This window comes from Euprymna scolopes, chromosome 10 (genome assembly GCF_053919585.1).
Source record: "Euprymna scolopes isolate OS-2025 chromosome 10, ASM5391958v1, whole genome shotgun sequence".
Classification (NCBI taxonomy): Eukaryota; Metazoa; Mollusca; class Cephalopoda; order Sepiida; family Sepiolidae; genus Euprymna; species Euprymna scolopes.
The window spans coordinates 71060845-71072961 of record NC_136491.1 but is presented as its reverse complement, the minus strand read 5'-3'; the positions used below and the strand labels follow the sequence as shown (position 1 = coordinate 71072961).

Sequence of the window (12117 nt, the reverse complement as noted above, 5' to 3'; positions counted from 1 at the left end):
AATTCAATAATGGATGAATTTCCAGGAGACACAAAGCAATACAAGTCAGTTGATTCGGCTACTAATGAATATGAAGCTGTTCACTACCCTGTGGAGTTTTTAAACTCTTTGGAGATATCTGGAATGCCTCCACACATTTTAAATCTCAAAATTGGATCGCCAATCATGATTCTTTGATCCTTGGAACCGCCAAAAACAACAAACGGAACCAGATGTGTTATCACCAGATTGCACACCAATGTACTTGAGGCCACCATTTCCTGTGGTCCCTACAAAGGCGAAACCGTTCTACTGCCAAGGATCCCCTTAGTTCCATCGGACTCAGAACTTCCATTTAAATTCCGGAGACTCCAATTTCCTGTGAAGGTGTGTTTTGCAATGAGCATAAACAAAAGTCAAGGTCAGACATTTAACACCATTGGCGTAGACTTGACATCAGACTGCTTCAGTCACGGTATGTTCTACGTCTCCATCAGCCGGACAGGAAGTTCAGAAAAACTCTACATTCTGGCTCCAAATCAAAGCAGCAGAAATGTAGTTTACCCTGAGGCTCTTCAGTGAAAAGTTCGAGAAATGGATATGAGGAAAAACTGACATGATCTGATTGTGGTAAGTTTTTAGTATTGAATGTGCAAGATAAAATTTAAGCAAGAGTTGAAAATTACTTCAATGAAAAATTTACTATGTAACATCAAGTAACCTTCCTTTTTGATGCAAATGTTTTGTGAAGTTCCTGATTGAATTTCAGTCACTACAAGAGGTAGTTAAAATGTTAATCACCTTATGCAATCGTTGCTCTTACAACATCAACTTACTGGAAAGGTGCCCACAGATTTTGGTACCCGAGTGCGCAACAAAGCTCCGTGCGAAGCACGGGTATCTTTGCTAGTTTATATATATATGTATAGATAGATAGATAGATAGATAGATTGGATGCAATAAAATGTATAAAAAAAAGACTCATGCGCCACCACCGAGAATCGAAACCAAAACGTTCAGCTCATGATTTATTTTGTCTCTGCCGTCAACGACTGAGCTATGAAAACATGTTTACTGCAAGGCTAAAAATTAAAACATGAAATTTATGCATTCGTAATGCCGGCGTTCGACCTTCACCTGGCAAATTTAATTTTTTTCAATTTTCACACTTTTGCACCGATTTTTCCGGGCTAAAATCCAAATATAAAGTTTTGCCAGAATTCAGATACCTTATATATGAAGTTTCATGTCTGTAGACCAAAAACTGTAGGAGGAGTTTCGTAGGCAAAATTTGTTAAATAAAAATATATACATCAACATAAATATATATGGAAACAATGTTGTGTTTACTATAAACTTTTTACGCAAATATTATGCAAGTATAAATCATGAAGAATATCTGCATGAATATAATTACACGTAATAGTTAACTAAAGATGATTATCCCATGAGAATACCAAAGCAACTAATAGGGAATTAATTAAAATGAATGTTTAAAAGAATATGCAAATTAGCTAAATCTTTTGCTAGTGAATGCAATTCCACAACCCATATATAACAAAATTGTATTTTCTTTTTAAATAAATAGAAAAGAGGGGTTTTAATATGAATATCAATACACACAAAAGAAAAACGAATATATAGGAGTATAAATTTTAGTTACTGCCATTGAAGAAAACCCCACTTAACACAGATACGATGTCATAAATGGCAACAGGGTTTTCAGTGCTGTGGTGGTGATCTCGAGGTGTCATTAAGTGTCTCTGACTCTCCTGTTTTAATAATTGCTTGCTTTAATAATTGAATGACCCTAATTACAAATGATCCAGCTTTTTTGTTTTACTTTACTTCACCTGAATATGGTTTCTATGCCTCACGTCTTTTTTATAATAACTTTGAAATAGCATTTTTGTTTGTCTGTCACACTTAATTTTGAAATAGCATTTTTGTTTGTCAGTAACACAATTTTGAAATAGCATTTTTGTTTGTCTGTCACACTTAATTTTGAAATAGTATTTTTTGTCTGTAACACAATTTTGAAATAGCATTTTTGTTTGTCTGTCACACTTAATTTTGAAATAGCATTTTTGTTTGTCTGTCACACTTAATTTTGAAATAGCATTTTTATTTGTCTGTCACACTTAATTTTGAAATAGCATTTTTGTTTGTCTGTAACACTTAATTTTGAAATAGTATTTTTGTTTTCTGTCACATTTACTTTTGAAATAGCATTTTTCTTTGTTTGTCACACTTAATTTTGAAATAGCATTTCTGTTTGTCTGTAACACTTAATTTTGAAATAGCATTTTTGTTTGTCTGTCACACTGAACTTTGAAATAACTTTATTTACTTTCTGGTTCTCTAATCCCTGCTATTCTCTAAGCTACTTTGTTCACAAACCAACTCCTCAGAACCCTTGTTAAAAACTTTTTATATCTCTGTCACAAGTGACATTTCTACACTAAGAAATTTTATTCGTTGTTTGCAGTCTCTTGAAAAAAGTTTGGACTGTTTACAGAAAAATTTATCGCTATTCACATTCTCCATCTCTATACCTGAGGACTGTGAGCACCTTAAATGTTTAGTGGGCACTTATCTTACTACTAAACTGGCACTACAAGCTACTATGCCTTACTGTCATAAAGAGTTTCAGTTTTAAAGAATAATTTCGTTCATGTCAAGTGTTTTCCCTGACCGCCACAGTTTTACTTTCCATGCATTTCAAAATTAAAACTTAACTTTAAGCCTTAGCTTTGAAATAGTATTTTTGTTTGTCTACCACACTTAACATTGATATAGCATTTTTGTTTGTGTGTTACACTTAACTTTGAAATTAAATTTTTGCTTGTCTGTCACACTTAATTTTGAAATAGCATTTTTGCTCATGTGTAACACTTACATTTAAATAGACTTTTTCCTTCGTTTATCACACTCAACTTTGAAATAGCATTTTTGCTTGTCTGTCACACTAACCTTTAAAATAGCATTTTTGTGTGTGTTACACTTAACTTTGGAATAACATTTTTGCTTGTTGTCGCAATTACTTTGAAACAGACTTTACCTTTGAAATAACATTTTTTGTCTGTCACACTAAACTTTAAAATAATATTTTTGTTTGTTTGCCACATTTAACTTTGAAATATACTTTTTCCTTGTCTGTCGCACTTAACTTTGAAAGAAAATTTTTGTTTGTCTGTCACATTTACTTTTAAATAGCATTTTACTTGTCTATCAGACATAACTTTGAAATACTATTTTTGCATGTCTGTCACACTTATTTATAAAAAGACTTTTTCCTTGTCTTTCAGACTTAACTTTGAATAACATTTTTGTTTGTTTGTGACACTTAATTTTAAATAGCATTTTGTCTTGTCTGTGACACTTAACTTTTAAATAGCATTTAGCTTATTCGTCACACTTATTTTTAAATAGATTTTTTCTTGTCTGTCACACTTAACTTTTAAGTAGCATCTTTCCTTGTGTGTGACACTAAATTTTAAATATACTTTTTCTTAATCTGTCACATTTAAATTTTGACTAATATTTTTGTTTGTCTGTCACACGTAACTTTGGAATAGCATTTTTGCTTGTCTGCCAAACTTAACTTTTAAATAGATTTTTTCCTTGTCTGTCACACTTTACTTTGAAATTGCATTTTTGCTTGTTTGTGACACTTAATTTTAAATAGACTTTTTCTTAGTCTGTAACACTTTGAAATAGCATTTTTGCATGTCCGTCACACTTAAGTTTAAATAGAAATTTTTCTTGCCTATCAGACTTAACTTTGAAATAGCATTTGTGTTTGTCTGTCAAACTTAACTTTGAATAAAATTTTTGTTTGTTCACACGTAACTTTGAAATAGCATCTTTGTTTATCATGCACGTTTGTGTTTGAAATAGTATGTTAACCTTTATGGTCGTTTAATATAGAAAAATGGGTTTTTATTGGTAAGAACATGATATGTTGTTAAAAAATTGCACATATTGGAAGGGAATTGTGCTGTGTTTATTAAAGGGTTGGGAAATTAGTATTACTGCAAATATACGCTTATTATTAGAGTCCCGAAATCTAGAGAATGTATCCGATATTGAACAGATATGACACTGAATTATTTCTTCGCAAATAAAAAAAAATGTAATTTACAAATTAGGCATAAGGTCGTGAGGTGTTTATGGGGGCGGCGATCATCTGACTATCCTACGCGTAACTATAGAAATACTTTGAACCATTCATCCAAGCATTGTTTCTTTCATTCTTGGACCATTTGTTTATCGCGTTCTCTTCAGCAGTCACCACAATTTGCTCTATGAACTATCATGCTTAAAATATATCCATATATTTCATGTCTCCATTTTCTGTTTCGTTCTTTTGTTTTCCTGCCTTTCATTTTGTTTTTGTCTTTTATTTCATAATTTGTCTTTCGGTTTTTCTTTCTTTTTTTCATTCTTTCTTTTAGATATTTCTTTTCAGTTTTCTTTCATTTCATAATTTGTTCTGTCTGTCTGCTTCTCCTTTGATTTTTATTTCTTTTATTCTTTCTTTTTCAATAACATTTTATATGAATGAAATAACAATACAATGCAATAATTTTTTGCAGCTTTCTTTTTCAATATTTTTTTTCATGCTTTCTTTTTGCAAAATCTTTTCATTCTTTCTTTTTCAATATTTTTTTTCAGCTTTCTTTTACGATGATTTTTCATTCTTTCTTTACCAATACTGTTTAAAAACTTCTTTTTTCAATAATTATTTTTAATTATTTCTTTTTTCAATCATTTTTTATTCTTTCTTTTTCAATAATATTCTTAGATTTCTTTTTTAATAATTTCTTTTAATTCTTTCTTTTTCAATAATTGTTTTCATTCTTTCTTTTACACATTTTTTTTTTCATTTATTTCAGCTATTTTAGATACATCCGTGCATCTCTCTGAGGAGCTTTGTCAGTCCGTCGGTCGTAATTCAGCTTGAAGTATTTTCATTTCTATGAAGCTTTAGGTCATCACAAGCTGGTTTTCCGTCTGTCTTTTTTATATCTGATTATTGATTCACCTAGCTCACATCTCTCTGCTGCATGCTGTGTTCTTTGATCACGAAGGTTGAAAGTCATCAGATAGTAATTTGGTTGCACGACACAAACAAGATCTCCTCCTCCTCTTCCTCCTCCTCCTCCTCCTCCTCCTCCTCCTCCACAACAACAACAACAACAACAATTAGTTTATATTTTAAACTTCAATACAGTTATACGTAACAATTTCTTTTTTTAACATTAAGTCACCACTTATCAAGCCCATGAGCCACTCAGGAAAAAGGGTTAGTGAGATGGAATTATTGTCAGCCAAAAATGAAAAAGAATAAATGGTATGAACTAAGTTTAATTATTTATGAGACGGTTTATGACAAGCATTTTTTTTTTTTTTTTTGGCATTGAATTTGAAGACAACTATGGGTTAATATGCAAGGAAGCAGTCCCGTAGTAATGTGTCACACAGGTAGGAAGCCCTTGCAAAGAAGCTATGTCAATGGAAATTCTGCCTGATGCTAGGCTCATGGAGAAAGAAAGTCTATTTGCATTGTCGTAGCTAGACGAGTTGTTCCTGTGAATGTTTTACACAGGGGAACTAAAGATTAGAACCCAGTTGGAATAATGATAGAGAAGAATTTTCCCAGAAACAGAGTGAGTTTGGCACTATGAATTTCACCATCAGAAAATGAGTTCTTGGTGTGTTCAATTAGGTATACAGCCTAACATCATGAGGGCTTCTTAAGGCTATGTACTCCACTGGCAGTGGAGAATCCATTCGATGAGATGCAAAACTCTTTTGTTTATATGAAAACTGGTCCCAAGCTGGAATGGGGTTAAGTGAGAGCAAGTTAATTCTTTAGTGTTTTTAGAGAAGTTCCATAAGCGACGTATGTGATTGGAGGTAACAAACCTTTTAAACTTTTTTGGACAAAATTTTTTTTTTATTTAACAATTGAACCTTTTCTTACAATTTTCTTTAAAAAGGAAAAAAAAAATTACTTGAAAAAAAATTGATGTATCTTTAAACCTTTTTAAAAACCTTTGAAAGATAAAAAAAGATGCATGATTTGTTTTTAAAAACTTTTGTTTGCTAATCAAGTGAAATGAATGGCTCTCGTCTTGGAGAAGCTCTCTGGCAAGCTTCTGGGTCTGACCTTCACTTCTGATCTAGAATTAAAAACCTGCATCAAATCCGGTACCAAGATCGTCGGGAAAATGGGTGAATCACTCTACAGCTCCAGTCGATCTGTATAAGAGCCAAGTACACTCTAAAATGGAGTATTGTTGCCACATCTGGACAGAAGCTGCGTGGCGTGCCCTATCTAGCCTTACATAGAGTTCAAAACCGCCTTCAAAACCTAGTAGGTGATGTCCTTTCCTCTTCCCTGTAACCAATTTCCCACCGAAGAGACGTTGCAAGGCTGTCTCTGCACTTTCGTTATTTCCGTGGCAACTGCTCGACTGAACTCCAATCTATGGTTCCTCTTTGGCAAACTTTCACAGAAAAAACTCGACTAGCTACAACTACTATAAACGATTTCCCCCATTCTCCATCTGTGCCTTAATCTAAACGCAGATTCCATGAACAAGGCCCTTTTCCCAGAACTGCTCACATGTGGAACACTGTCCTGCTTCCCGGTTGACTACAACATGGTAGCTTTCAAATCCTATGTAAACAAGTTCTTGTTGAGCCGTCCTCATAAATAATCAAATTCTACCTAATTTACACCACTAACGATTACTACACTACCACCTTACATTCATTAACCCTTATCCTCGAGTGGCCTTCGGGCCTTGATAAGTGGTGACTCTCAAGTAAACAAAAAAATATATTATCTATCAAAAATAAAAAAAATTAAAAAAATGATTATAAATGCCCTTCTCTTGCATAAAAACTATTTACTATGAAACATTATTAAATGAATAATAAAACAAAATGACGGTAGATCGTGTTGTTTTTGTTTTTTACAATTTCCACTTATTTTTCCGTTTCGTACAGCTGTTAAGATTTGATCATGGGTGACATTCGGTATAATTCGGTGGTTGACGCTTAGATACATCCGGTTCAAAATCTGCACAAGTACCTAAATTTTATTAACGTTTCTCACAACTTGATTAATCGTGACACCAATAATTGTCATTAGTTAAGAATTCATCCTATTGCTTCTTCCCATTTTGGAGTAACGCCTTTAGGGTTTAAAATGCTTTTAGGGCACAACCTAAGAAAATAAATAATTCAATACAAGCGTCTGAAATGACGAACACAACAACTTCATAAAAAAGGTTTATTAAGGAGAATGTGATATGTTCCTTGTCACAAGCTGGACTCCGGCTACCTGGTGCTATCGCGGTAGTTATTCCCAGTGGAATCGTCGATACCGTTAGAAATCACCGAGGTGGAGAGAGAGAAGAAAAGGGATGTCCGTTCTGTTTGGTGGCTCTCTCAGTAAGGACGAGTTCTTATTCCTCAAACCGGATGCTGGCCGAATTTCTTAGGGGATAGAAAGGGTCAATGCGCCCGTACCCCTGATTGGTCAGTATGTGGCCAAAAAGCACAGAGGAGAGGCATTGATTCGTTAAAAGAAAAAAGTTCCATTTGTTTCTGCTACACGCCTCTGTTCTGTGAGGATTGAAGGCTAGTTTGTTTCAGCTAACCTAATTGGTCAATTTTTTTCATCCAATCAACTTCTCAGTTTGCCACAGGCTTTACCTTCTACTTCTTTATCAGCTTTTTCTCTCTAGATTTCGATCAAACCCAAAAAAGTCAACACAATCAGTTTTCAACAAATTGCAAGTAAAAACATTACCGGGCAACGCCCGAAATGTTTTTACTTGCAACGCCCGAAAGGTACCGCAAGTTAATGAGTAAATACCATCTGTGGTCGAATTGCACATAAAAAATAACATTAAAGAATTTTAAAAGAAAAGTGTACAATATGCCTTTGGCTTCAAGCATAAAATATTTTCTTCTGGCAGATGGTGTATATATTTGCTAACTGAGAGCGATGATACTATTTTAATTGTTAACACAAGTGAAAGGAAATGCATTAATCTGTTTCAAGTTTGCATTGTCGCTAATGACGATTGTTACGTTATTGTTGCTAATAATGTTAACAACATCATTCTGTTCGAATTGAAATACATTGAAAATGGCATACAAACGAAACACATTGCTTACCGACAAGTGATATCGTAGATATATGCTTGCCATTCCATGAAAGTTCACATCTGACACTGGGATCGCCGATAGGATGCATGTACACACTGAACAATCCAGACTATGGATAAGAATAATTTGAGGTGTTGGTAAAAAAAAACTAAAAGACAAACGAAGCGAAGGGGAGCAAAAAAATTATAGATGTTTCTTGCAACAGCTGGGTGCAAAGCAATCCAGAAATTTTTAACGATGGCATATCAGTAAATTTGGAAGCGCTGGTCTTCAAATAAATATTAAAGAAATAGTGTTAGAAAGTCATACAATGCAATTGGGTTTCATTCATTTTTTTTGTTTGTTTTTTTGTTTGTTTGTTTTGTTTTGTTTTGCAATTTAATTTGCGAAAATATAATCCCTTCATCATAATTTCAAATAAATATGAAGTAAAATACGATTTTTATTTTTTTTCATCCATTTTTTTTTTTTTTTTTATCTTTTCAATTCGTATGGTGTTGAAATGAATACTCGATGAAAGATTCAAGAGCGTAACAAGAACATAAGGTGAATACGAAATAGTGTCTTTGTCTTTATTGTTTATTTGAATTTTTAGTGGTGGAAGAAATGAAATCTCATTCTAACATTTAATAAACAGCTTTATTTGTCATCTTCGTTAGTAAGGTATAGAGAGAAACGGGTTAGTTGTTAAAAGAGTTTCTGAATAGAGACGTTTATGATTATACAGACTGGTTTAAAGAGAAAAGAGTTCATGTGTGTGTGCTTAAGTTATGGCCCACAGCCATTATGGATTATTTGTCTCCTTAAAATTAGTAATAGAAGTGTGCGTAACGATAGGATGAGTTTGTGTGTGTACCGCATATGGAGATATCCATGTTGGCTTGTTTGTATTCTGTCATAGTCGAGCCCCAAGCCTGTATGCTGGGTGTTGATTTGTTGAATTTGGAAGAGCTGACCTTCAAAGAAATTGGCGAGACAATAAAAAAGAATATCAGACCAAAGAAAAGGTTAGTAATCACTGAAAGAATGAAGTTTCTGGAAAGAAGATGGCACCTAAATAAAAGAGCAAACCTTTGGGTACTGCTGTAATGTCTTGGATGTCCAATCGCTTTCAGCCATCATCCATTCTAACCGATTATTAATACTAAAAATTGTATTTTCACAGTGTGCTAGCTAAGCTTTCCCATGTTTATAAACACAAACACACAATCGGCTGAAGCCTGACATTCTCTTGTGCTAAGAATAGCAACAACTTTTCTCAAGCAACAAAGAAAAAGCACAAAATTCACATTTTTGCAATAAAACAAAATAGTAGACTTTTTATTTTTAGATGGAGATTTAAATAAATACTAGTAATAAATGCCACATACATTTTTGCTGGTAAGAAATCCAACCTAAAATTAATGATAGTTATTCATTGGTTAACAACACCATCACTGGTCATAGAGCTTGTAGCCTGAATGGCTTTCCAGCAAATCCTCCACTCGACCCAAGAGTTAAGAGCACTCACAGTCTGACTTAACTCTCATCAAGTCAGCATTCCCATTCACCGTGGGATCCTGGGGCACCAGCAGCAGTACCCAAACAGCCTTTTTTCAGGGTTAACTACTACAAAATAATAATACAATTCATCTCTCTACTGCTGCTTGCTTCCTGGAATTCCCCCTCACAGCCTGCTACTTCAGTTCTTGATCCTTAATTTACACTCTGGCTCACTTCCAGCAACTCCAGATAACTCCTGCAGCCTCCAATGATTCATGCAACTCCAGCGACTCCACTCCAGCTCATCCCTGCAGCTTCCAGCGATTGCAGCTTACTCCTGCAGCCTCCAGTTGTTACATGATAAGGGCTGTCCCCTTTTCATGTAAGTATAAAAATAGAGAGATTTAGTCAAAATGAAAATAAAATGAGAGAAAGCAGGAATCGAACCCTGGATATAAGTTTTAAAGAACAATACGTTTAAATGGAATGTCCAGTAAATTGTTGATTCTGATGAAATAAATAATAAATAAACTATCATTGTTAGAAAGAATGTGGATAATAAAATATGGGTTAAATAAATTAGATATGTAGGTTGAATTCCTTTGTGAAAACAACAAAGAAAAAAATGGAAAATCAGAATGTTCGGAAACATGCAGGTCGCGCATGTTGATGGCACGTGAATTGTGGTCACATTGGCCGGACATGCATGGATTTCTCAATATAGGAGTTAGTTAGTTAGTTGGTTAGTTAGAAACTCAGAGAGAGTCTGAGGATTCGAACGTCTAGAAGCGAGACGGTCACTTTGAAACTTAATATGTGAAGCTTTGAATTCTTGATGATGAAAACCACGGCCGGTCATGAAGAAATAAACCCATCATGTGTTTTTATAAAACGTCGTCTTGTGTTGTGATTCTACAAAAAGGTAAATTGAATTGTTATTATATATCTATATGTCTGTGTTATAAAATGTCATGACATACACATCTCCTATCTACAATGTGAACTCTACATCTCATATCTACACTAAGACTGTCTGAAGACTGTCTACACAATGTCTGAACACTATCTCCTCACTCAAAGAGCTTCTCATATGAACACTTCTAAGTAATGAACTTTTAATAAATATGAATCGTCATAACATGAACAATCTCTCTCACAACATCCCTCTCTAGAACTCTTACAACACATCTCTCTTCTAAGACTGCGCTTATAATAAGACTCTCTCAATGAAACCCTATATAACATATACATATTTGGTGCCCGTGAGCCAGTTTGCATCAGCAATGCAAAACCGAACCTTGGGTATATATAATAAATACAATTTGGAGCCGTAGCGACCAGACCACCCAGCGAGGGTGAGTTTAAAAAAAAAAAAAAAAAAAAAACTTCAGTACCACGAAATAAAAAAAAAGAAACACAATGTTTTAAAAGGGTCCAAGATAATTAAAAAATAAATAAATAAATAATACCACGGAAAAAAAAATTACATGATCACAGAAATGCGAACAAAAAAGAAAAAAAAATTTGAACACGCACGCACACAGAAAACTAAAGTTAACAAAAAATATTAAAAAGAAAAAAAGGCCGATATGCCGTAATGAATGATAAAAGAGATACGGACGGTTAAAAAAAAAAAGAAAGCTACCCACGAATATTTCATTCATAAATAAAATAAAAACAAATAGAAAATAGGACAGTGTCATTCATAAAATGTGTGTTAATGTCTGAATTGTTTAGAGAAACTGTCAATAATAATAAATAACAATTTAGAGTCAAAAGTCGAAAGTACATTTGAGATTCTCGAGTATTAAAAGAAAGAATGAATAAATAAATAAATAAAATAAAATACACTATAGAAAAAAGAAAGATGCAGAATGAAATCAAATTTATGCACTGTGTATAATTTTCGGCTTTTTAGTGTGATTTAATTATTCTGGTCTTTGAAAAAGGGACAAATTTTTGTTTTGTGTCAACGGACTTTTGAAATGTATAATGTAACGAATTTTTATTATTTTTTTTTGTGTTTTGTTGCAAAATGTTTAAATGTATTAAGGTATTTTCTTTTGAAAATGTGTTTTAAACAATATTGTAAATTTATACTTAATGTAAATGTTATTGATTTTCACAGCAAGAATTCAAAGTTATCAGTAAATATACATTAGATTTAAACAGTCTAGGAGAAAATAAAACTAGTTAAGACGTATGGGTGGCTTACAGATTCAGTTAGAATTTTAGAAGGTGGACAAGAATTAAAATTATGTAAACGGGTATTTAGAGAGTTTTTAGATGTGATAAGCTGTAAGAAAGATGTTTTTTTTTAGCATTTGTTTTTTTGATTTTTAGAGATCCTATAATTTTTTTCCAAGAAAAGTGACTTGGTAGGGATTGATAAGCACAAGATGTGCCCCTATTCGAAAAATTTGGGAACCTGGTTAATTAAGTGCTTAAAATAAGCTGGTTGCACGT

The 12117-nt window shown here is 33.3% G+C and overlaps 1 long non-coding RNA gene across 2 annotated transcripts in view; it reads left to right on the top strand.

The window, feature by feature from the left end:
* The window catches only part of LOC145286095 (uncharacterized), a 145862-nt gene extending 134570 nt beyond the window's left edge, over positions 1-11292 (top strand). For both annotated transcript variants that reach the window (XR_013869098.1, XR_013869099.1), the window contains exon 3: positions 4878-11292. This is a non-coding gene — a long non-coding RNA (uncharacterized LOC145286095). The remainder of the gene's footprint in view (positions 1-4877) is intronic.
* The last annotated feature ends 825 nt before the right edge of the window (positions 11293-12117 follow it).